Raw genomic sequence first — 27,928 nt, forward strand, 5'->3', positions numbered from 1 at the left:
AAGGCCAGGCATCCTTAGCGTTGTGGGGGCCGTTGTGGAGATTAAGCAAGCTATTGCCCAGAGTTGCAGAGTGGGACTCTATGATTAGAATATGCACTGAGGCAAGAATTATCAGGTCCGTGGAATTATTTTTTGATTCCAAGATCCGCCGAGGCGGGGAATTGAACCCTGGTCCCGGACTAGACCTCTGCATCAGGGTCTGCCCCTCTAACCATTGAGCCACACTTCTCCACCTTAGACCCGGGCTTAAACACTGGTGTTTACGTCTACCTCTTAATTAAAACATGTTACTTTCTCCTCCTGCTCAAGAGAATCCAGACTAAGTGGGACCTAGTGATCTTCCATCGGAGTTACAGATTGAGTGAACTGGGGTGTGGAGGGAGGTTTTGGCCACGAAGTCTGCAGTGTTTTCCAATGACCTGCTGAGTATCAGCGCACGCATTAGTCTGCTGAGTGTGTAGGAGTGCAAGAACATTCTGTACGGATTAGGCTTGTATCAGTGGGCACCGCATGTGGTGCAGTGTCTGTGTGTGTGTGGGAGTGACATTGTGTGCACCGCCGGTGTTTCACAGCTTAGTCCGGCAGTGTAGTTTGATAGGTAGAGTACTTACATTTGACACTGGTTTTACCCACGTGGCCCTGGCCCACGGTGCTGCTAAAGAGTGGTCTTATTTCCTGAATGTACATTTTTCTGATGTCGTTGTGATCCAGGGTGCCCCCTATAACTGTGTGGGATTGAATTAAAAGGATTATTAGGGTGGGCCTGGGGTGTATAGCATGTTGCACCGCATAAGGGTGATGTGTGCTGGGTGAGGGGTTAGGTTAGGAATTGTCCCTGTGTGCATATTTTTTCATATTATCACAACATGAGTGGGTCTAGTTCAGCTAGTAGTACTTCCAAGTGTCAATTGTACCCAAAAGACTCACTCGTCAAAAAACCATCCACGCACTGCCCCAACTGTCCTTTCAAGCTGGTCCTACCCTCCCTATCCCCTCCCTCCAGCTCCCACCCCCGACCCCCTAACCCTGAACACATTTATACCGCCCATATAAATGCACGCTCCCTCCCTAAGCACAAATTTGAAATCTCCGAATGACTAACCAACCATAACCTAGACCTCCTATTCGTAACAGAAACCTGGGGTGATCCCTCTTCTGGACCCAATTTCTGCATTGCCACTCCAGATGGCTATTGTGTACTCAGACAGGATAGACCTATAAAGGGAGGCGGCCTAGCGATTATTTACAGAGAAAAATATCTTAGTAAAATAGAAACTATTGACTTGCTGGTCTGCGAAGCATTGACCTTCTCGATTGCTCTCTCTAATACCCAATCATTCAAAGGAACACTCCTCTACCGCCCACCTGGCTCCCGAACTGATTTCCTCACATCCCTAGACAGCTTGATAGAGCCAATAGCAGGAGTTCCCGACTATACCATCTTGGGAGACTTCAACTTTTACTTAGAATCCCTCCATGACAAGGATTCTTCCTCCCTCACGACAGACCTACGGTCAGCGGGGCTACAACAGCTAGTGACAAAACCCACTCACCTGGCTGGACACACACTCGATGGTCTTTTCACCAACAATACCCACATCTCCCTCTCTTCTGTTATCCCCTGACCTGGACAGACCACTCTGCAGTAATCTTTACCATTCGGATGCGAAACACCAACCTCCCGCACGCCAGCACCCGCACTCCCAAACAGTCTCGAGCATGGAGGAACATTGACACCCACCTCCTAAAAACAACCCTTTCCTCTACACAACACGATGCCACACCAGACCCTGAGTTATACTCTAATATTTACTCACACTGGCTACACAGTGCCTTCAGCACCCTAGCACCACCCAAGAACATTTCTACTAATCGTAATGCCCCCTCCGCCCTTTGGTTTTCAGAGGCACTCAGACTCGAGAGGCAACACTGCAGAAATCTAGAAAGGCACTTGCGTAAACACTATAAAAACCAGGACAAATTGATATACAAGGACGCGATAGCTAAATACAAACACCTCATCATCACAGAGAAGAGCGAAAGCTACCTAACACAGATAGAGTCGGCCAAAAATCTTCTAAACAGCTGTTCCAGGTGGTAACCAAACTATCAAGTCCACCTAAGAGCTCAAACATAGACGCATCTCAAGCCCTCTGCAACTCCCTTGCTAAATTCTTTGCAGACAAGGTCAATACAATTTACTCCAACTTCTCTACCCAGGTCAACTCCGACCACCCTAACTGCTACAGTCCCACCAACACCGCTGCCACTGTATTCTCTAAATCCAGCCAGGTCTCACTCGAGCAGATATCAGAGTTAATCTCCTCCATTAGATCAGGATCCCCTCTTGAACCTTGCCCCCCTTCCATTCGAAAACTCATCCCGACTCAACAAGTCCCACCCTTACAAATATCTGCAACTCAATGCTCCACACAGGCTCCTACCCCTCAGTCTGGAAAAAGGCCATTATCAAACCCCTCCTAAAAAAATCCAATCTCGATCCCTCAGATTAAAAAAATTATAGACCCATTGCATGCCTCCCATTTCCATCAAATATTTTAGTTCATCAATCACAATTACCTTTTGGATGACACCCAATTTGGGTTCAGGAAGGGCCATGGGACCGAGACTGCCTTCATCAAGGCAACTGACGAGATCAGGATGATCCTCGACCAAGGCGGCGCCGCAGTCCTGATACTTCTGGACCTGTCTGCTGCCTTAGACACAGCCGTTCCCACCACCCTTATCGACCATGTCTCCTCCATAGGCATTAATCCCAACGCCAGAGCCCTTCTAGCCTACTTCCTCGCCAACCCCACCCAATCAGTAAAACTAGGCGACTTCTATTCCCCGGTATTTGCTCTTTCCTGTGGTGTGCCCCAAGGATCCTCCCTAAGTCCAAACTTATTTATCATCTATGTGTCGGACTTGGCCAGGGTCATCAAAGCACACGGGATGAGACAAATTTCCACGCCGACGACACCCAACTGGTGCTGGCAGTACATAACGATGGAGGAGCAGTTGCTGCCAGATTCCAGAAGGGAAATGTTAGCCATCAGCTCCTGGATGGCAAGCAACTGCCTTAAACTTAACTCCGATAAAACGGAAATAATGACCTTCGGCAGCCTTGCCCCTGGGTGATCTCCCACTTGGTTGCCAACCGATCTGGGATCTCCACCAGAACCTGTCGCTAAGGTCAGGAACTTGGGTGTAATGTTCGATGACAAGCTCTCGTTCATCCACCACACAAATGCGGTCGTCTCCTCCTCCTTCTACACCCTAAAAATGATAAGAAAACTTCTACCATTCCTCCCCTCAGCGCCGGCAAGACCCTGATGTCCACACTGATCATGTCAAAGGTAGACTACTGCAACAGACTCCTCCTAAATGCCCAGAAGAAAGTCCTGAACAAACTGCAGTTAGTTAAGGTCTCAGCGGCCAGAATTCCGCCGGCACCCCCAAATTGAATTCTATCTCACCAATCATACGTCAACTCCATGGCCCCCTGTCAGAAGTCGAACCAAATTTAAAGCACTGTGCATCGCGTACAAAGCGATCAACATCACATGACCTGAGTTTCTAAAAAAAGTACTATGCCCATACGCCCCGACTAGACCTTTGCGTTCCTCCACAGCTCGCCTACTTACTGTCCCCCACACAAAGAAAACTTCCTGGGGAGACAGACGTTTCACAGTTGCCACAGCCAGACTATGGAGCACCCTCCCCCTCCACATTAAAACCAGTCCCAACCTCATGACATTTATGAAACAAGTAAAAACCTGGCTCTTTAACCAGTGGTTACCACACTTAGCTGCTTTTCTCTTTATTTACTCCATAGCGCCGAGACACCCCAGGGTATTTCCACGCTATATAAGTTGCATAAATAAATAAATAAATAAATAAAAGTACATGATGTTCATATTGCATTGATTATCTACATGTGTTGAATACATACGATTTTTACATACATCGTGTGTGAGGTTTCTTTTGTACCGTGCAGGGTATTTATTGTGAATGAGTGCTGTGCCAATGCTTTACACATTGCCTCTGTGATAAGCCTGACTGCTCAGAGACGAGCTACCCAAGGGTGAGCAAAGGTTATGATGCAAGTGTAATCTCCTGCCCTTGATGGGAGTGGCAGACTCTGCTTGGCGGGATCATCATCTTAGCCAACCAAACAACCACTTTCAACACATGGTCACTTAATAACCTTACTTTGCATCATAGGGACATCAGATAATGTACCTTAGTGGAAGTCTGGGTGGATAATGTCAGGATCTAGCAATAAAAGACAGTTGATCAGTTAATGACTCTGAAGCTGACTAAAGTCTGTCCCCTCCTATCAAAGTGCATGGAAAGATTGTATGTTTTGCAGAGGCAATCAAAGAACTCCCTTTTTGTCTTGGTAGAATAAATCACTACATTTGTGCTGGGAGTATTGTTATTTGTACAGACTTGCCGACCACACACCTTAACAATGTTCATAATGGTATGGTATGGTGCACGATTGGTCACAGTCCCACACTGACACTGTGTGCAGGACTTTGAAGTATAAAAATGAAAAATTTGTTAGTTCTTGGCAGAAAAACAGTGGCACTGGAACAAGGGCTGCATGAGCTATAACAGCACCCAAGATAACATTGAAGGAGTTCACATTGCAAATGTACAATAAAGAGGCCTTTGCATATTTGTCTTGCAGCATGCACATTGTTTTCAGTGACAGTTGATGAGGCTTCTTCTGACCGCTGCTTGTAATTCGTTTAACTCAGTCCCTTGTGCCATTCTTGCTGGGATACAGTTGAGTTTAAAAGGAGAAGGCTGCAACACACCTGCAAGTAAAACATCTGATTGGTTTACAAAGTAAACTTTTCATGTATAAAAAAATAACAGCATAATCAAAACCCGGTGGAGCCCACAGCATGTGAGGAGGCAATACCGCACCCATTAACTATAGCAACGGTCCTGTACTTGCCATGTGTGGTATTACCTACCCGCTCCATGCTTTGCAACCCTGAATGAAGGATAACACTAATAATACGTTTTTGCCTATTTCAAGGTCCAAAATATAGGGTATTGCAGGACTTACCCATATACATTCTGCCTGGTTTTACATGATAAAATGTGCTGGAAAAAATGCACTGATTCACCGAATATACATCCATGCTCAATATTCTGGAAAAATAAACTGAATACCACATGTTAGCCATATATTGGATGAGATGTACTCCACAGTGCTCTATTTGACCTTGCGGCGGCGGTGGCTGCACCGGGTGTAAGAACCCGAAACCCTTCCGGGACAGAACCGGGGATAGAACCGGCAAAACCAGCATCGCGCAGCTCTCCAGGTCAAGGGTCAGCCAGGCGGCTGCGCAGCTGCTGTGGAGCACTGGAAGGAGTGCCAGAGCGTCCGGAGCTCGGGAGGCCGGCTGTGTTGCACCAGTTCTTGACCCTCAAAAGAGCGCCATCTGAGACCGAGCCCGCAGCTTTGCCGCAGCACGACAGCGAGAGGCAGGTGAGGCAGAGAACCGCGTGGGGCAGCAGCTGCCAGAGGTGCTTCGGAGCACTTCGGCCACCAAGCTCAGAGCTCCGAAGTCCCACAGGCAGCCAACCATCTCGAGAGCCCCTTGCGTCAGCCGCCCCCGCCGGCAGCCACGGCCGGCAGCCGCAGTAAGCAGCAGTGAAAGGAGCGGCACAGGGTTGCAGCCGGGGAGTCGTGTGCAGACCGAAAGAGGCTTGAGGAGTGAGGCTAAGGGGCGTAGGGGGCTCAGTGGCGGCACGAGGGCCCTGTGGTCTGTCGCGAAAGCTCCGCCGCGCTCCAGCCTGTTCCTGAAGTGGTTCTCACGGCCGCGACAGGGGCCGAATACGAACCTCCCAATCCGCCAAACTGCCAATCTGCTCACAGAGTCCCCATAATCCCCAGAACCATCAAGTAAACAGCATCGGGGCCCTGTCAAAAACCCCCAAAAACTAAAAAAAAACCTGGCTGGAGAAAGGCACAAAGCCACATAGCAAACCCGGAAGGGGGAATTACAGGGGAAATTACAGGGAAAATCAACTTCTGCTAAGTGAGCGTCGCATTAATAGGGGAAAAAATCCCAAGCGACAGCGGCAACAAACATCTTCATCCTTACCAACGACGAACCCCTCAGCAAACCTCCAGAAAACACCTAGCTGGAGTAAGAACCCAACCAATCACGGACCCTAGTCACGGAGCCAGGGAATTTTCTTTTTTCTTAGAAGCATAAAGAAATAAGAAAAATACCAGATCTCAGGCCAAGCGGAGGGCCGCGCAAATGAGTTCGGGGACAGGCAAAAAAAAAATCTAATTTAAAGCATCAAAAGAGGAGGACTCTCTTTTGAACCAAACAGCAAACAGAATAGGCCTAATAGGCTGATCTCAGCTCCTACCCCAACAACAACAACGCCAAGTCCGAAACACAAACTTGGAATCCGAAAATAATTTTTCCTTAAAGATCCAATGGCGGCAATATACGCTCCTTCAGCAGAAGCCTCCCAGCTCCCAAGCCCAATCCTTCCTGACAAACCACGAGCTATCGCCCCACATACTCCAGCAAACCCAAATAATGTATTACAAAGGGAATCATCATCGGGAAAGAATATGGATTGCTCAGGCGCTAGGAAATTCGTGACAATAACAGCCCAGGTGCATCAGACACCGCCTACACCAACTGTCACAATACCCATAACAAAACCTGTTAAAACCCTTAACCTAATTGGAATAAAGCCAGTCACTAACATAGCACCGGCGGAAAGGATCGAGACCCCCACGGAGGAAAAGAGAGAATGGGAATATTCTAACAGCAGTTTCGTACCTCCAAACATAGCACTCGAGGGACTAGTTCAGTTCAGTTCTTTATTTATTTCGAAGGTTGGAAATCATCATAAAAATACATAGTAATACATAAACACATAAAAACATACTCAACATCATGATTTTAAAAATAAAGCGACAAGTTAAAAAGGGTTTTTGTAGATAGTAGAAACAGAGTGCAAGTATGACGAAGGGCCCCATATGACCTTTTAGTTTCCTCCCATTTCATCCAGCTTTATGAGCCCCTTGTGTTTCTTAGTTTAAAGACAATTTTTAGAAAACTCATGATAGCAAACAAAGTACGCATTTCAGTGGCTCTTTGCAGGAACAATAAAGCAGATTTGGCATGGATAATGTTTGAGTCCTTTAAAATGTCCACCAAGAATCTTTTGCGCGGTGTTTTATAAAAAGGACACAGTAATACAAAATGAAGGGTGTCCTGCGGAGACCTATTGTCGCAGCCGCAGGCACCCTTCTGCTCAATTGTTTGCGTAAATCCAGACAGGTAAGCTAAAATGTTGTGCAACAAATTGAGCCTAAAACGAGTCATTAAAAACCTCTCATGTTGACTGTACATTAAAAAGAGATACGGTTCCATGCCCACTTCATTGCAAACAAGCGAATGAGCAACTACCGAGGGTTTAATAGAGTCAAGCTCCCTCCTCCTACCATCATATTTTTCCAGTAGTTGCTTTTGTACAAAATGTCTGCAATATGTGTCCACAGTTGAGGGGTCCAGAAATAACCTTTGCTGGTCGATATCCCCCAATGTATCTTTGACGTATTTCAGCCAGGAGATTTGGAGCCATCTATCTTTCCGCAGGCAATCCTGGATGATCTGTCTGGACAATTCCGCATTGGGGTTTGACCAAATTTTAAGCCAGGCCAGTATTGGTCTCAGTCTGATCAGGTCGGATATATATGAGGTGCCCAACTCTTCGTGTGTTATCGCTGCTGGGATGCTAAACGGAAGCTTTAACAGTTTTTTAAAGAATTTGTCTTCCTCTCTTTGTATCAGTTGTGCATCCCTAAAACCCCACACTTCGGCTCCATAGATGGTCTTTGAAATGCTGACCGATCTGTACAATGTCATCACCTGCTCTGGGGACCAGCGTCCCATTCGACGGGCAAAGTTTAGTATAGCCCCATTTGCTGAGACTAGTCTCCTAGCCCTCTCCTCTATCAGAGGAGCAAACTTGATCTTTTCGTCAAATAGAAGACCCAAATACGGAAATGAGTTGACAGTGTCCAAGTCATGATCCCCTAATTTGAACACAAATTTCTTATGTGGTTTCTTCCCCACTACCATGATGAAAGATTTAGTCAGATTGACTGAGAGGTCCAAATTCCTCATAAAGTCAGAGAAACCTTTAATTAAGAGCTGCAGACCAACTGCTGTTCGCGCAAGGAGAACCGCGTCATCAGCGTACAAAAGTACCAGCAGATGACGCAATCCCACCTTTGGACAGTCAGTCCCCAGTGCTATCAGGGCACTCTCCAGGCCATTTATGTAGAGGGAGAACAAGAACGGCGCCAAGATACACCCCTTCCTCACCCCGCCAGAGCACGGGAAGGGATTGGTACTCACCCCCCCCGCACTATAGCGGACCTTGGCAGTGGTGTTCCAGTGCAGCTCCCTAAGAATGTTAATAAGATCCGGGTCAATTCCCAAGTTATACATGAGTGTCCATAGTTTGGCTCTATTGACATTATCAAAAGCCGCTGCTAAGTCCATAAATCCCATGTATATGGTCCCATCCGTCGACTTGGCGTATTTAGCCGTGAGGAGGTATAGGTTGAGGCATTGGTCACTAGTTGACCTGCCTGTTCGAAACCCGTACTGGGTATCCACCAGGATGTTATGAGTGTCAGTCCAATCTATTAAGCGGTTGAGGAGCGCCCTCCCGAGTACTTTGGCAGAGACATCAATCAACGAGATAGGTCTGTAACACTGCGGGCTGTCCCTACAGCCTTTCTTATATATAGGGACAATCACCGCAGTGGACCATGATCTCGGAAGGCCCGATTTGATTGCTGCATTAAGTACTCTCGTTACCACTGGTGCCCATAAATCGGTGTTACTAAGGAATAGATCTGGTGGGGTACCATCCGGTCCTGGGGCTTTGTTTCGTGTCAGCCCTAGGATTGCTTTAAGGACTTCTTCCAAAGATAGTTCTAGTTGTTCTGCCCTTGGCCCCCTCCATATTCCATCTCCAAAATCTACCTCCTGGCGGTTGTACAAGGATTCAAAGTGGGTGATCCATTGTTCTGGTAATATGTTAGAGCTGATGACTAGGGAACTTGAGTCATGGAAGCATGGTCTGTTTATGATTTTCCAGAACTGTGCATAGTCCCTGTTTTCACCAGCCTCCCTAAGGTCTGCCCAAACTTCTTTTTGGAGAGCACTCTTTCTTATCTTTACCTGGGTTTTGTAGTTCTGTCTACAACGGGCAATTTCAGTCTTGTCCCTCGGGCCCTTTTTTGGACTCTGCTTTAGATCTCTTAGAGCCCTTGAACAGTTGTATCAAACCATCTTGGAGAGGATGACTGTTTTACGGGCTTCTTAGTTTTCAATAGTCCTTCAACAATTTTAGTTAAAGATTCGAAAGCCACTACCACTCCTCTGCCCTCTATTGAAAGATCTAAGCAGGTCTCTTTATGATCTTTCCCTTCACCCAGTAGTTTAGTGTAAAACTCTTGCGGATTAATCAGTGACCACCTTAAGCGTCTCCCTTGATCTGTTGGTTGGATTTGGGTTTCCTTGACCAACCCTGGGTTTTTTCTGATTAAGTCTTTACGATTAATTTCTATTGAAATGGGGTTGTGATCACTAAAGGGGCTCCACTCTGTTCTTGTTTTTAAAATCTGCTCTCTAGCGCAGGCAGAGCTCATTATATAATCTATTATGGACCCCCCACCTCTCCCTTTGAATGTGGGTGTTGGGGATTCCCCTACTATAAGTGCCGCTAAATCCATGACATGGGTGAGTGCAACGTTATCTAATAGCTTAATCAGAGCTGTACCCTCTTTATTATGTACAAAATGGGGACCCTTTTCTAGTGGGCAGGCTGACCAGTCGGCAGATATAGGGAATAGCTTGGGGCATAGATGACAATTAAAGTCCCCCATCAACAGGACAGTTGGTTCTGGCCCCTTCGTCCTTAAATCCAATTCCTCATTTAATCTACTCTCCAGCTCTGCTAGTATGGGAAAATTCCCCTCCACCGGCCCAGAGCTATAAAAATTTAGAAAAAGTAGACACTCCCCGTGATATTGTAGTGAGACTACTTGTATATTGTCTGACATCGAGTCTGGATATGACCAGGTGCCATTCAGGTCTAAATCTACGTATATTACTAGGCCTCCTTTTACTCTCCCAGAATTCGTCCCTTGGGCAGGTCTAAAAAAACACTTATAGCCCTCCAATTGACAAGGGTCCGAATCCCGTGCCCATGTTTCTTGAAGCGCTATAACATGAAAGCACCTTATGAATTCTATCCACTCCTTACTTTTTAATTTGGCTTCCAGCCCTGCAATATTCCAGGATAAGATGGTCAGTCCATCCCTATTCTCTTTGCCACTAGCTGTGATAGTTTCATTTATTCTAACCTCCCCCACTATTGGTGTATCTTTGCTGTTTACATTTTTTTCCCCCTGGCTCAAGTGTGGTTATAACCTCCCGGTTTGTGTGTTCTCCACACTCCCACGTTCACCCCCTATTTCTAAGCCTAAGCGTCCACTAGTCGCTAGACTTGATACAAAGTTATTTGCTAGTGGGATGAGTCAATCAATGTCCTCGAGTGATTGAATAGGGGTAAATCTGTTTCTCCATTGGGAGTAGTCTCGTGGGGGAAAGGACTGGTCGGGATGGCTTACTGGTCTTGGTCTATGTGTACGTTGTGGTCTTCCAAGGATCCACCCACCCTCATCATCCGCAGGATTAATGTTCCGACTCCTTGGGTAGAAATACCCAAGTGGGAGTGCACAAATTGTGCTGGTTTGATTCCTATTAACATTCTTCAGGATGTAGTCAACCAATCTGGTATCCCTAAAATTTGCGACTATGCAGTCCCCTCTTATGTCTTTATTTCTCCCCCCAATCCAGTTTACTCTTCTTACGTGTACTATCTCTCCTCTTTCCCCGTTATTTAATGGTCTGTGAATATTCAACCACTTGGAGATTTTAGTGAGTAATTGATAATGTGATTCTCTCTCTGTAGGCCTGATTTCTGGCACCCCTGCAAAAACTATTACAAATGGGCTCGCCTCTGGGGGGAGATCTATGTGTGGGGCGTGGCTGTTGATGGTATAGAAGGGGTCGGAGTCTGTATAACAATGATCGTAATTCCCGTCCCTCTGGGGGCGGTCTTCCTGTCTCCATTGCATTAGTGGTTGTAAAGGGGTTTTTTCCATATTTTTGGGGTTCGGACTTTGAATGTGTCCCCCTCTTAATTTGTCATTAGAGGCCCCTCTTTGGTTTTTAGCAGTTTTTGGGGCCTCGTGTATCTGGGCAATTGTATGTTGAGTGTGACTGACACAGTTGTTATTATTTTGCACTCTATTTTTATTTACGTTATCATTGGTGGCCACCTCAATTGGTTGAGTTAAACCAGTAGAAGGTTTTACCAATGTGTGCTCTAATGCCTTTGTTTGTTTCGAGAGCTCACACATTATTTTGTCCACCTTGCTTATAATAGGCTTTAATTGTGCCGCAAAAAAGGATTCTAGCTGTTTTTTGAGATCTACGACTATTGTCTCAACCCACCCTGGTGGAATGGTTTCTACTTGGGAGTTATTTTCTACTAGAATATACTCTTGTGTGCGTGTTGAGGGAATGCCTCTTGCTGATGCTTTCCTTTGTCTCTGCGGCCCCTTGATCCTCCCTTGTCGCTTCCTTTTTTTCTGGTGGGTCGTTTCATTGCACCCAGAGGTTTCTTGGCCCGGGGTTTGTGCACAGGGGACATCCTCAGTGTCATTGTTTGATTGGGTCACATTACCATGCATGTTTGGGCTGTCTGCTATTGGTGGGTCTCTTGGGGGTGTTTGAGTGATTACATTGAGGTTGGGTGAAGAGGATAAACTCTGCTCCATACGTTCTATTTCCCCCGTGACTTTTTTTAACATTAAGTCAATTGCTGTGGGTTTGTTCCCCTTCGGGAGGGCACACTCCTTCGTTGCCACTCGTGTTTGCTTAGGGGGTCTCTCTATTGTTGGTTTTATTCACAGCCAAACGTGTGTTGGGATGATTGGACATTTTTCCTTTTGATCTCCAGCTAAATTTAGTTTAGTTAATTTTAAGGAGGGCTTCAATCAAATTTAAGTTTTCCAGAAACTCGAGGTGCAGTACCTGGCTCAGTTGTTGAGAGTCCGCTGGGGCCAAGGGGGGTGGCCCGTCCCGTCCCTCGTCGTCCCCGGACGGCCACAGACGGCCCGCCCTCTGCCCGGGCTCCGCCCTGCGTCGCCCGCGCGCATCCCGCGACGCGGAGGGAGTGTCCGTACTTTGTAGCGCCTCCAGGCGCGAAGAAGGCGGGAGGCAGGAAGTGCCCGCAAAGCTCACTGGGAGCTGTAGTCTCCAGCCGCGAGGATGGAGCAGCGGCGGCGAGACACACAGCGTTCCCCACCCAGGAGCAGCTCGCAGCGTGACCACAGGTAATGCCTTGCTGAATGATTGTCCCCCGCTCCACCGAGGGAGCGTCCGTACTTTGTAGCGCCTCCGGGCGCGAAGAAAGCGGGAGGCAGGAAGTGCCCGCAAAGCTCACTGGGAGCTGTAGTCTCCAGCCGCGAGGATGGAGCAGCGGCGGCGAGACACACAGCGTTCCCCACCCAGGAGCAGCTCGCAGCGTGACCACAGGTAATGCCTTGCTGAATGATTGTCCCCCGCTCCACCGAGGGAGCGTCCGTACTTTGTAGCGCCTCTGGGCGCAAAGAAGGCGGGAGGCAGGAAGTGCCCGCAAAGCTCACTGGGAGCTGTAGTCTCCAGCCGCGAGGATGGAGCAGCGGCGGCGAGACACAGCGTTTCCCACCCAGGAGCAGCTCGCAGCGTGACCACAGGTAATGCCTTGCTGAATGATTGTACTCGAGGGACTAACAACCGCCACAGGCTCAAAGGACGGAAAACAAGCAGCCGGCCTCAAGGAAGAGGGCCGATCAAACACAAAATGGACTAAGGCGGAAAAAATAAATCTAATAAAATCCGCAGCAAATGCAACCCCCAAGGAAGTAGTGCGCAGCAAATCATTTTCTAACATAAACGATTCAAACTTGGTGGAAATCCTAGAAATATTGGAATCGAACTGTCAGGACAACAAACGCCAAAGAACAGATCCACGATCAGGTTAAAAAAAAGATCATCACAAAGTAGATCCAAATCGGTTTCATCTACACCTTTAAGCCCACAAGGCAAACACGAGCCCAAGCTCTCAGAACTAGAGGAGGCCAGTCATAGCTCCATAAGAGTTAAGCAATTGAATCTTTCATCACCAATAACAATTTCCTCTGTTAGTGGGATGGACCTTGGGCCAGAGGCCCCAGCGCAGCACAATGAAGATCATTCCAACACACAATGGTCTCAAACTCTGATTCACACTCTAGAACAAGCCATAAGGGTTTTGAACTTCCAGTCGGACAAAAAGGATGTTCAAATAGACCTTGTAAATCTCATCGCCAGTCACACCTCAGGTGTAAACACCAAAATAGATTTAATAACATCCCTATTAACAAATAGGGAAAACTTGGATCTGCAAAGAGACATCCACAAACAATCATCCACCTGCTGTAGCGGTCCCATAATCGAGAAACTGGCAACCCTCCCCGAAATTTTAAAAGACGTCCTAGGGGCAGTAAAACAATCTTGCAACAGCAAGCAGTATAAAAACCCCCAAAAAAGTGTTGATTTAGAGGAAAGAGCAGAATGCATCAAAGCAATAAAAGACGGAATCAGTGACATCAACGAAGAACCAAAGAAAACAGAGACCAAGGTACAAGCTGATCCAATAGATCTCCAACCAGTCGCTCCAGAGACTCTTTCAAACCAGTAGCGGTGGTAGCCAAACCAACAAAATGGGAAAGAAAGCGTGCAAGAAAGGCTCGGATTAAAAACAACAAACAGCCGAGTCCGGTCTCGGAAAAAATCTTCCCGTTATTTACAGCAAAATCAGCCAGGGGAAAAAACATTCCCCCCCCGTGCGGGGTGGCACTCCCTGCAGTACATCAATCTCAAGTCACCCAGCCCCCTAATTTAAAGCAACGGTGTACAATCCAAACCCCCATACTTCAAAACTCACTTCAAGTTTTACAAAAGGACGGAAGATCACCCCTAGAGGCCAAAGCAGCCCATAAATCCATCCTGGAAGTGCATCAACAATGAGAAAACAAACTATTCAACACAGGAGAGGGGCAAGAAAAAACATCGCTTACATTAAGCAAAAGAGAACCGGGGAGTAGCAAAGGTCTGAGAACACAACTGTGGGATTTTCAACATGAAGAAATGAATAAAGGGTTAGAATTAGAAAAGCCGAAAGCTTCTCTAGGGAAGATGCTTCAGGCACCAACACCCCTCAAGGCTCAAAGCCTTACCAAATCAATTGCGGTTACAATAACGGGAAAAGCCCGACATTGTGAGTTCTTTAATCCGGACCAGGTGCCGGCGCAAACAGGGAAAAGAGCACCAAAAAACCCGGGAACACCGAAATGGATACCTGAGGAGATAACTACTGCCTGCATGGAGCGTGAACCAAGATGCGAAAAAGACACCTTATCAACTACAACTTCTGAAGTGGGAAAAAAGGAAAACGCACCCTTCAGTCACAACGACCAAATTCAGTCAGAGGAGTTCGAACCGAAATTGTAATTCATCCCTGAATATTCGACCAAAGGAAGACAAGACATCTTAAACAGAGGGAACCTGTTGAGGCTTTTCGACGAAATTCCAGAATTAAAAGGAATCCGCTCTAGTGACCTAATATCAGTTGAATTCAAACCATCAACAAGGATGGGAGTTGAAGAGACTCTGACAACCTGGTCATGTAAGGACCTGGTGGATAGAATATCCTCAATGAGTGCAAGGTTCGGAGCCTGGGGAATCATGCTGAAGGCTCACCAACGCCCAATACCCGCATCCCCTCCTTAAAAACCTAAAAGAGGTGGACACTCCGGGGAAAAGCTATACCACATGTGTACGCGGTGTATGTTCCAACTCGCCTGTAGCACCCTCCATCAAGAACAGGCACAACATAAGAGAAAGCCCTGGAAACATGGAGGGCAGCTCACAGGAAACCAGAGATTGGTCTTGGGTGTCTAGAACACTAAATAACAAGCATCCCTAACCAAGTTAAGAAAAGCACAATAGCAGAAAGGAGGACGGCCCCTATAGCGGAAGACGAGAGTACAGCCAACATCACGCTCTGCTCATGGAACGTTCACGGATTTAAAGATATGGGGCAAGATCACAAAACCATATTGTTCTTCACCCAACAAGATATAATCCTGCTCCAGGAAACCTGGAATTTGGTTCCAATCCCAATTCCAGGATTCATAGAACATCATTGCCTGGCAGAAAGACTCAAGTTTTGGGCACCCAAGAGGGGGCCTATCAACATTCATCACACAAAAACTGAACTGGTCAACGGAAGAACTAGACACGGGGGCCAACTGGATCCAAGCGAGCAAAGTAAGCAGCAAACATTGGTCAGACGAATTAAAGAGGCAGCTCTTATTAATCAACGTCTTCATTCATCCGGAAAGAAAAAAGCAGAAAGGAAAATATATAATCCTAACCAAACTTATAAAATCAATGCAGAGAAGCCACGAGAACTGTCAAATAGTTATCTCAGGTGACTTTAATAGCAATCTTCTAGCTAGTACTCCGCTTGGAAGTAAAAGAAAAGATACTCAGGGAGCGAGAGCATTAGTGAGCAAATTAGAATCTCTCAACCTGACAATCCTGAACGGTAATACCCCGGGGGATATCCTAGCTGCCATAACATACTTGAGCGGAAAAGTCTCCTCAACGATAGACTTTATCATCATCAGTAACAACTTGCTCCCACAAACCAACACATTTAAAATCACTACATGAGCCGAAAGCGATCATCTTCCTCTCATCGTAACAATTACCAACAAAGTAAAGTTTGCACAAAAAATTTAATCTACTACGCAACCCCCTGAAAAATGTAATCTTCGAAAGTTAAAATGGCGGGTAGTGGCACCTCAATCCATTCAGGAGTCAGCCAGGGCTTTCTTGGACAAACAGGGCCCTCAAGCAGAGAATGATCGCGTTAAAACCTTGGAGCAGCTGGCCCAGCTATTAGTCCGAAAATTCCCAGCCTCTCTGGGACGCACTCCAAGAATGGTGACCAGAAGCGATCTATGGTTCAAGCAAGACCTCAGAAAACAAAAAAGAGAGATCGCAAGAGAAGTGTGTTTTCAATTACAAGCAGCAAAAATGGGTCATAAAACAGAAAAATCGAACCTGCACGTACTGAGGAGCAATTATAGGAGGAACCTGAGGAGAGCGAAAACAGCGCACAAAGGGACTATCTGGCTGCAATTATTGTCCTCTGGCAAAAAGCCTAATATCAGCGAATTTTGGGGTATAATAAATACATTGTCAACTGGCCCAACACTACAACGAGAAGCGGGAATTGGAGAAGACATGTGGATTGCCCATGTGCAATCTCTGTATAACAACACAGCGACGGGTCTCGCAGGAAGGCCCCGTGGGCGGTATCTCGAACAGGAAGAAATACAATCATCCCCCACCGTGGAACAGGGGGAAGGTAGATCATCATGATCAGATTAATTTAGAAACGAGCTGGTCAGCCTGACTAATGCGAAGGAACTTGGGGCCCGATGTAGGTAGCCCTTTACCGATCCGAATCGGCCGAAAATACCGATTTTCGGCCGTTTCCGATCGGTAAAGGGCTACCGAGATGTAGGGGCACATTTTCGGTAATTTTACCGAATCGGTATCATTACCGAATCGGTATATTTACCGATTCGGTAATATGTACCGAATCGGTAAAATAATTACCGATTCGGTAATATTTACCGATTCGATAAAATTACCGAAAAAGCAATGTAGGTAGAAAATTTACCTTTGGCACATGGCTTACAGAATCGGTATTTTACCATGGAATACAAATCCATGGTAAAATACCGATTCCTGTGTACATGCACATCTGTGCATGTACACATGTGCCATGTGACAGACAGACGTGCCCTTAGGGCATGTCTGTGTGCCACATTGCACACATGCCCGTTTTGGGGGTGCTAGAGGGTGTCAAAGTGACACCCCCTGCACCCTTGAGAATTCTTTAATTACCGATTCGGTAAATACCGACTCAGTAATGCCTAATCATTCCTATGGGCTTCAAAGCCCATAGGAATGAATGGGCATTACCGATTCGGTATTTACCGAATCGGTAATTAAAGAATTGTTAAGGATTCGGTAACGAATCCAGATGTTGGGACCTACATCCCATTTACCGATTTTGAAATACCGATTCTGTATTTCTAAATCGGTAAATGGGATTTACCTACATCGGGCCCATGGAGGCTTTATAATAAAACTTAAGACCAAGGGAGTGGCTGGTCCAAATGGCATCCCTAACGCCATCTTTAAGAATGACCCAGAGTTTTGGTCCTACCATCATACCCTCCTCTTCAATGAGATCTATACTCAGATCAACATCCCGGCTTCCTGGATGGGGAACATAATCCACCCCATATTTAAAAAGGGAGACCACCGCAAGCCGGGAAATTATAGACTAATCTCATTAATTGACGTAGAAGCTAAACTTTATTCTTCTTGCCTGTTAGTCCAATTGCAAGGCTGGATGGAGGAAAAGAACATAATCCCCAAGTTCCAGACGGGATTCAGGCAAGGAAGGATTAGTTACTTACCTGTAATCCTAGTTCTCTTCCAGGGGTATCCTCATCAAAGTCATAAGCATTAGAATCACAGCATATTCCAGCTCTACTGTTTTATTTGGCTGCAATTGCTTATTTTTATATATATATATATATATATATATATATATATATATATAAATATATATATATATATATAAATATAAATATATATATATATATATATATATATATATATATATATATAAAAATAAGCAATTGCAGCCAAATAAAACAGTAGAGCTGGAATATGCTGTGAAGAATTTCCACCATACATGTGTATTTGCATTAGAAACATGAGAAACAACACCAATGCTTGGTTAGAAACTGTTTTAATGCTTAGAAAGCAGTAGAAATTCTTATAACACACTGTAAGCATATACAGCTCCCAGGCTGCATTGCAAATACCCAGTCTAAAAAGACTGAAAAGCTAACTTGTAGCTGAATGTACTAAAACTGACGCTGTTCCTTTAAGGCACCTCTGCCCCTAGCTTCCCATCATGCCTCAGGGGTTACAGTTAGGTCAGTTGTTCTTTTCGGAGCCTGAAAACCAAACCATGGTAATAACAGGTTAAAACATCTCCTACTTAATAAACCAAGTCCTTTGCCCGGGGAGGCGGGAGGGTTGCTTATGACTTTGATGAGGATACCCCTGGAAGAGAACTAGGATTACAGGTAAGTAACTAATCCTTCTCTTCCAGGGGATCCTCATCAATAGTCATAAGCATTAGAATAGAGTAGCGAGCCTCACCTCATCCCTGCGGGCAAAGGAATCAACAGATAACATTCATATTCGTAGGCCCAAAAGTAGGCCTCATTCTACCCAAATAGGTTTCTCAAGGAGGCTTGCCCTACTTGAGACTCCGCTCTGGAATCAGACTCTAGGCAATAATGCCTTGTAAAGGTATGGACTGATTTCCATGTTGCAGCCTTGCATATTTCTGACATAGGAATGTCATGTAAAAACGCTATTGTGGCTGCTTTTCCTCTAGTGAAATGAGCTTTGCGTGATTGTAACAAAGGTTTGCCAGCCAGTTGGTATGTTAGCCTGATACAGGAGACAATCCATCTGGAGATGGATCTTTTGGCTGCTGCAAACCCCGTCCTCATTGAACCATAATTGACAAAGAGTTGGTCTGTCTTTCTGGTGTCCTTCGTCTTTTCAAGGTAAAGCTTTAGTACCCGTTTAAGATCTAACGAGTGCAACGACCTCTCAGCTGGGGTCGATGGGTTAGGAAAGAACGAAGGAAGGGTAATCGTTTGATTTATATGAAAATCCGAGACCACCTTTGGAAGGAAAGATGGATGAGCCCTCATTACCACTCTGTTGTGGTGAAACACAGTGTAAGGTTCCTTGGTGCAGAGTGCTTGAATCTCGCTAACCCTGCCACCAAGAAGGCCGCCTTCCAAGTGAGATGCTGCAAGGAGGCCTTGTGTATAGGCTCAAACGGTGTGGACATCAGCCTGGAGAGAACCAGGTTCAACTCCCAGGGAGGAGAAGGATTTCTCACAGGGGGATAGACCTTCTTCAACCCCTGAAGGAAATCCTTAACCACTGGAACTTGAAAAAACAATGTTTGTGTAGGTGATTTCCTGTACGCTACTATGGCAGATAGATGAACTCTAATAGAAGCGTATTTCAACCCTGATGTAGCCAAGTAAAGGAGGTATGGAAGGACTACCTCTTCTTGTCCTTTGGTGGGATCAAAGCCATGGTCCTTACACCAAATGAAAAATCTTTTCCACTTGAACGCATAAGACGCCCTTGTGGAAGGTCTTTTTGCCTCTCTTAAAATATGCATACATTCCGGAGGCAGATTTAAGTGTCCATATTGCAAGACCTCAGGAGCCATGCAGTCAGGTTCAGCGATGGGAGGTTGGGATGCAGGATCCTCCCGTTCATTTTGCTCAACAGGTCTGGTCTGCACGGGAGGCGTCTGTGTGAACACAGCGACAGATGTAACAGGTCTGGATACCACCATTGTCGTGGCCAATCCGGAGCAATTAGGATCATGTCCATGCTCGATCTGATGAGCTTGGCCACCACCTTCGGAATCGGTGCCAGAGGAGGAAACGCATAGGTGAATATTCCTGTCCACTCCAGCAGGAGAGCGTTCCCTTGCGTCCCTGGCTGGTGGAACCTGGACGCGAAGGCGTGGCATTTGGCGTTTTCGTCGTCCGCAAATAAGTCTATGTCTGGACGACCCCAGCAACGGAAGAGTTCTTCGACTACTTCGTCGTTTAGCACCCAGTCTGGCTGATCTTCAAAGTGCCTGCTGAGTGCGTCTGCTTTTGTGTTTAGCTCACCTGGGAGGTGCACTGCCACCACCGACAGTCCCCGAGCCAGAAGCCAGTGCCAGATTGTCTGGGCCTCCAGAGACAGAGGGCGAGATCGAGTTCCTCCCTGCTTGTTCAGATAGAACATAGTTGTAGTGTTGTCTGTCTGAACCAGGATTTTGTCCGTTGTTATTGCTGGAAGGAACGCTTTGAGCGCCAGATGAACTGCTCGAAGCTCCAGCATGTTGATGTGGTATGTCTGGAGGTTGGTCGACCAACGACCTTGAATCTGAAGATGACCCATGTGAGCACCCCAGCCTTCTAGAGATGCGTCCGTTACCACAGACAGCGAAGGAAGAGGTTGCTGAAAAGGGACTCCCTGCAGGACATTCCGAGGGCGAGTCCACCACTGTATGGAGGTCAATGCTGCTTGAGACAGGATGATCCGATCCTCCCAATCTCCTGTCGCTTGGTCCCACTGATCTTCCACAGGCTCTTGTAGAGGCCGCATCCTCAACCTGGCGTTCGGTATTAGGAAGATGCAGGACGCCATGGAGCCCAGTAGAGATGCTACTTCTCGCACCCTTGGACGAGGAAACTGAAGTAACTTTTTGCATTTCTGCCCCATGGAAGATAGTCTCTCCTGCGAAGGAAACGCTCTTCCTAAATTTGTGTCTAGAACTGCTCCCAGATAGTGGATAGTTTGCGTGGGCTGCAGGACCGACTTTTCTGTGTTCACGTGGAGGCCGAGCCTGTGTAGTTGTTGGAGACACAGGTGACAGTCTTTGGTGGCTTGATGAGGGGACGGACTCTTCAAGAGCCAGTCGTCTAGATATGGGTACACAAAGAGACCTCTTTTGTGAAGACACGCCGCTACCACTGCCATGCATTTGGTGAATACCCTTGGTGCGGATTTGAGACCGAAGGGAAGCACTTTGTACTGGTAATACTTGTTCCCTACCAGGAATCTCAAGTACTTCCGATGGCCTGGTGTTATAGGAATGTGGAAGTACGCGTCTTGTAAATCCACCGAACACATCCAATCTCCAATTTGTAGATGAGGACATATCTGGTGAAGTGCCAGCATGCGAAACTTCTCTTTGACCACCACCTTGTTGAGGATTCGAAGATCCAAAATCGGTCTGAACTTGTCCTCTTGGTCTCTTTTGGGGACTAGAAAATATCTTGAAGACACTCCTTTCCCCCTTTGGGATGGGGGTACCTCTTCGATTGCGTTTTTCTTTAAGAGGACGTTCACCTCCCTTTTGAGGAGTTTTAGATGGTACGAGCGAGTCTTTTTTGGAGGAATCGGTTGTGGTCTCTTCCGGAAACGTAGCGCATATCCATTGCGCAGTATATTCAGCACCCACCGATCTTTTGTGATGCTGACCCACTCTGCCAGGTGTTGCGAAGCACTTCCTCCCACTGGAGTGGGTAACGGCGCCAGAGGAAGCCACTGCTCAGGCCTTGCCTCCTCTAGGCGTGGTAGAGGACTGATGATGTCCGCCTCTGCCTCTGCCCGATTTTCCTCCTCTGTATTGCGCCTTTCCTTGTGGCTTGTTTTGAGACCATTGAGGGGTTTGAACCCTCAGTTGGCCTCCCCGGTTCTTGTTGGTCTTGAAGCGTCGTTTGAACGGTTCTTTCTTTTTCTCCAGACCAACCGCCTTCACTGTGTCCAACTCTGTCTTCATGCGGGTCATTTCCTGATCGGCATGCTCCCCGAAGAGTGAAGATCCGGAAAAAGGAAGATTGAGGATGCGCTGCTGGGCATCTGGTTTGAGACCAGTTAAACGCAGCCAAGATGATCTCCTCGCACATACCCCATGTGAGTAGGCATGTCCTGCTAGAAGGGCGTTATCTGCTGAAGAACTAATCATTTGGTTCGCCACCAAACAGCCCTCCGTCACTGTCTCCTCAAAGTCCTTCTGGTCCTCCTTGGGCAATTTCTCCTTGAATCGTTCCATGGAGTCCCATAGGGCTCTATCGTACCTTCCCAGAAGGGCTGATGCACTAGAGACTTTCAGGGATGAAGCTGCTGTGCTGCATACCCTGCGTCCCCAAGAATCTTGCGTCTGGCTGTCTTTGTCAGGAGGGACCGAAGAAGAAGGAGCGACTGTGTGATTCTTTTTAGCTGAGGCTACAATGACTGAATCCGCCGCAGGCTCTCCCTTAACAAAGATAGGATCTGACTCGGCCGGCCTATATTTCTTCTGGATACGTGCCGGTACCGCCTTGATCGTTGCTGGCGTGAGGAAAACCTCTTTGATTGGGTCCATTATCCCTGGAACCAATGGGAGTAAAGGCCGGGTATATGATTTGTGACGAAGGGTCTCAAAAATCACAGTAGTGGACTCCTCTGGAACAGCCATCTCTATATTAGGTTTGTGAGCCCCCCTTTGTAAGACGTCCAGATACGTGTTGACGTCGTCAATCGGGGAAGCTCTGGAGCGAGGGCTGTCTGCCAGCGTTGGAGAGTAATCCCCTTTAGAAGATCTAGATGAAGATGAAGAAGAGGATGATGGAGTTCTCCTTCTCCTGTGGTGAGATTTCTCCTTCCTCACTGGTGATCTTCTCGGTCGTTCTTCCCCTCGAGGAGAACGTGATTTTCTCTGATGCTCCCTTCGGGGAGATCTCGACCTCTCCACCCGTTCCTCCCTTCTCGGTGTTCGAGATCTGGGCTGCTCCCTCCGTGGTGATCGGGAGACCCTGGGGGTATGCAACCTTTCCGCTCTCCTCTCCCGAGAGCGTGATCGGTGCCTGGTAGGACTCTGTCTGTCCGCCTCTTCTATCAGCCTCTGAAGAGGTGACCTGTGGTGTGGGCTTACATATCTTCGTAGCCTCTCCGTCGCTCCAGAATCCTTCCACTGGCTCAACGGACCATTCCATCTTGGAGAGAGTCTTGTCTGTGTGACATATCGCCGCTGGGGCAACGGACTCCTACTCCTAGAAGAGGACCTCGATGAGCCAGAGGTACTTAAGGAGGAATGGTGAGAAGCCGATTGCGTCACTAGAACGGTTGAAGGTACTGAAGGAGATCTTCGTCTCACCGGTGTTGGAGGACGTCTCAAAAGTCTTTCCCTCGACGCCGAACGCCTCTGCAGCGTCGACGGAGTGATAACCTTCGACGTTGAACGCCTCGACGATGACCTGTGGTCCCTCGACGTCGACCGGCGATGTCGAGCCGACAACGGAGTCTTCTCCCTCGACGTCGAACGGCGTTGCCCTGCCTTCGACGGAGGTCTCGACGTCGAGCGGCGTTGCCCTGCCGTCGACGGAGGTCTCGACGTCGACCGACGTTGGTCTGCCGGCGACGGAGATGCCAATCGTTGTTGTCCTGTCGTCGACGATGCCCTCGACGTCGAACGGACACGTGGCGACGGCGGAGGATTAGACATCCTCGACGTCGAGCGCCGACGCGCCGTCGACGATAATCCCTTCCTCGACGGCGAACGACCGAGGGGGCTCTTGCTCCTCGACGCCGAGTGCCTCCGTGGAGACGTCGGCGGAGGTGTCACACTCTTAGAAGCCTGTCGATGTTGAGACGACGGCGAATGTGATCTGTCTCTCGACGCCGATCGTCGCCTGGTTGACGACGGCGGAGTTGACTTATGTCTTGACGCCGATCTTCTCGTCGACGGCGATCTCGTGGCTTCTCTCGATGCCGATCGTCGCCTAGTTGACGACGGCGGAGCTTTCTTCGTCGTCGGTGAACTTCTTTTCGACGACGATTTCTTCATCGACGCCGGTCCCGACGTCGACGGAGTTTTCTCTCTAGAACTGTCCATCATGGGCTGTTTTTTCAGCGCCGAGCCCGGCGCTGAGGTTGATGGACGCTCTGACTTGCCTTTGGAGGGAGTTCTGGGTCTCTTTGAACTCTTCCTCTCTGTAGATCTTCCCCTGATGGATCTCTGGGCCAGACCATAGAGCCTGTTCCTCTCTCTGTCTTTAAGAGTCCTGTCAGACAGATTTCTACAATGTGAACAGTCTTTAGGATCATGATCCTCTGACGAGCATAAAATACAGACCTCATGAGAGTCTGATTTTGCCTTCTTGTGGCCACAAGAAGGACAATTATCAAATAGTGTGGGCATCCTGACAGGAAAACCTCACAAAAAAATGACTGCTAAGCAGTTATTTACTTGACACTGTTGTTAAAAGTCAAAGTAAATCAAAAACTTTTTCTTTAGAAGATTTTCTGACTGAAAAAGACAGAAAAATGTGGAGCTGTGTATCCAGGGTCCTTCCTGAAGGAGCCGGAAAGAACAACTGACCTAACTGTAACCCCTGAGGCATGATGGGAAGCTAGGGGCAGAGGTGCCTTAAAGGCACAGCGACAGTTTTAGTATATTCAGCTACAAGTTAGCTTTTCAGTCTTTTTAGACTGGGTATTTGCAATGCAGCCTGGGAGCTGTATATGCTTACAGTGTGTTATAAGAATTTCTACTGCTTTCTAAGCATTAAAACAGTTTCTAAACAAGCATTGGCGTTGTTTCTCATGTTTCTAATGCAAATACACATGTATGGTGGAAATTCTTCACAGCATATTCCAGCTCTACTGTTTTATTTGGCTGCAATTGCTTATTTATATATATATATATATATATATATATATATATATATATATATGTCTATATATATATATATATGTCTATATATATGTGGGGCACATATAATATATTGTTTCCGGGGTCCCGCGCATGGGCGGGAATATTCTAATGCTTATGACTATTGATGAGGATCCCCTGGAAGAGAATGGGCAGTACAACCAACCTCGCTATCCTAGCACTCCTAATTGAAAATGCGCAAAAAAGGAAATCTCGGTTGTTTGCTTGCTTCGTGGCCATCAAATCGCCCTTCGACAGAGTAAGTAGGAGTCATCTCTGAAAGAAACTTAGCGCATGGGGCTTGCCAAGCTCAATGCTCAACGCCATAATTTCCCTGTACACGGACACCTGGGCAAGAGTTAAGCTGGGCGATGGGTTGAGTACAACAGCAAGTATTCACACGCAAAGTGGTTTGAAACAAGGCTGCGTTTTAGCTCCTAGCTTATTCAATCTGTTCCTATCAGACATTGCACCCTACATTGAAAAACCTGATTCTCACCCTCCGAATATGGCCAATGAGTCAGTTGCCATCTTACAATATGCAGATGACATTGTTTTGTTGAGCCAAACTCCCATTGGTTTACAGAGATCAATAAATAATCTCGCAGCCTATTTGGATAAGGAACAACTGGAGCTAAACATAGAAAAAACAAAAATTGTCCGGTTAGTGGATTGCAAAACAACCAAGTTTAAATGGACGGCCAAAGGGGCAATCGTGGAAGAACAGAGTTCATACAAATATCTGGGCGTAACAATTGGGCAGGGCGCAACTCATAAAGAACACAAATCGGCACTAAAAGCAAAGGCCCAATCACTAATCTATGCATATAGATTATTACGCAAAAAAGTGGACAGCCGGAACTACTCTCATCTGTTAAAAGTCATGGCCGCCCAAATCCAGCCCAGTCTCTCCTACGGCCTGGCTCCTTGGTGTGGCAAAGAAGCGCACGTACTGAAAGAGCTTCAGACAAAGATCTACAAAGGGGTCTTTGACCTGCCAAAATCTACCTCTCCTTCCCAGGTCAGATTGGAATTCGGCCTTCAGCACCAGAAATTCCAGGGAATGAGCGGCTTTATTAAACTTTGTCATACATTCCGCTCTTCAAACCCAGACACTCTGAACATATTATGCTGGGATGAAATTAAGCACCAGGCGGATCTAGAAACACTGAACTCCTGGGTAAGCTTTTTGAGAGCTTCTCTGGCCGAGCTGGAACTACAAATAGCATGGGAAAATGGGGAAGACAGAGCAAGCTTTGGCAAAAAAGTAAACATCGCAGCCAAAAAGAAATCCTTGTGGGCTGATAAAAAGGCAATTACCAAGCGCCAGCACGGGTGGACAGTCATAAACTCCTATAGATCTTTAAGGCCACAGGCATACTTATCTGCCCACTTCAGTTTACAGCTAAAAAAGTGCTTTATATATTTCCGATTGGGTGTGCACGACTCAAAGGACTTTTACCCATTGTGGAAAAAGGCCTTTAATACAGAGACCTGTCGACTATGTGCTTTAAACAAGAATCCTTAACCCACCTACTATGTGCCTGTCCAGCCGTCGTAGACCAGAGGAGACGGCACCTGAAATTAATTTTTAACGATCTGAACATTCGCTCAAGCAGGTTAGCGGTGATATGCTGGTTAGAGGGCACGTCCAACATCCTGGCTTGCCGGGGGGGGGGTTTAAATACATGAAAATAGTTAGTAGACTTTTACGGCAAGCCGATGGAGGTCTAACAAAATAAGCAGGATCTATGTAACCTCGCAAAAGCTGAATCCCCAGACCAACAAGCAGACAGATGCTGACCCATAATAAGATCTCCCCACCGCAGATCCCAAATATTAATATAGCTCGGGAAATAACAGTCGAGCATTGAGGCCCCACCGACATTATCATCTTCTTTAAGGGGTTTACATACCATCTGCTGTTCTGAGTTTCAAGAAAGAAAAAAAAAAAATTCAGCCTGTACTGGTGCTGTATTATGCTGTTTATCGAGTGTTTTATGTTCAGAGAATGTTGTCAAAGTAAGGACCCTTGCATATGAATTTTAATGATAAGTACTTGTTATGTGTATTTTTATACAGGATTGTAGCGTTATAGTCCACGTAATCCTTTTTATCTGTCTCAGGGAGGTATTGTAATGATTTTTATTAATCAAACAAATAAAAATGAACTTGTGACCCTCATACCACACTAAAAAAAAATAACTCATTAAGCACATTTGTGCATTAAGTATCATTTTAATTTTTCACAATCCTATGTCTTTGGCACGTCGATGTCACTGGCCACTACCTAAAGTATAAAAACTGGTCCGCCCCATTGAAAAACAATTGTAGTGTGAACCTTTATTCCTGGCCAAAGGGGCATGTGCTAACCTGTCTACCTTTTGTGTGGTCTTTTCCCAAGCATTTGCCTTCTGCTCTCCTTTCTGCTGAAATTAGCTTTTGTTGGTTTTAGGTCTCTGCACTTTACCACTGCTTACCACTGCTAATGGTCTTGTGCTCACTCCTTAAAACATTGTAAGATTGACCTATACCCAATTGGAACTTTTAATTTACTTATAAGTCCCTAGAAAAGTGGTACTACATGTACCCAGGGCCTGTAACTTACATGCTGCTAGTGTGCCTGCAGAAATTACTGTGCAATTCACTTTAGGAGCCGGTCTAATCATATCTCAGGCCTGCGATTGTAGCCTGTGTGCAGTTTTCAATTTGCTATTTTCAACATGGCAAAAAAACTTTTGTCAGGCCTAAATTTTTCCTTTTTAATACATATGTCACCCCTAGTTGGACAATTGCTTTTAAGTTTTCCATGTCCTGGCTGTGAAAAACTCCTACATTGGTTTTTCACTGCAGCAAGGCCTATTTCCCCCAAAGAATACATTGGGTTACCTTATTTCATTTAATAGGTGATGCCTTTTGGTTGGAAATAGGTAGAATTGTCATGTTTGGACTCTAACAAATTGTAATTTAAAATCCTCCTAAATGGCAAAGTCAAATTCTAATTCACAATTTGGAGAATGCCACGCCATGCAAGTTGGCATTTTCTGGTCCTAATCATTTAGTGCCTGCAGCCTGTGTCTTGGGTCACTTGACTAGGTGTATGTAGTTGGCAGTTGGCCTTTGTGTATTGCTGTCAGTGATACAAACTGGATCTAGGTGTTGGAAGGAAGATCAAATCTGTCAGGGTAGGAGGTGCGGAGCCATTGGCTGCCCTAAAAAATTTTCAAAAGACTGCCTTCAGTGCACTCAACAAAGACTTGACAGCACCTATTGTCACCCCAGAGCCAGGGACATCTTAAGGATTTCG

Source organism: Lissotriton vulgaris, chromosome 9 (genome assembly GCF_964263255.1).
Source record: "Lissotriton vulgaris chromosome 9, aLisVul1.2, whole genome shotgun sequence".
In the NCBI taxonomy this organism is placed as follows: Eukaryota; Metazoa; Chordata; class Amphibia; order Caudata; family Salamandridae; genus Lissotriton; species Lissotriton vulgaris.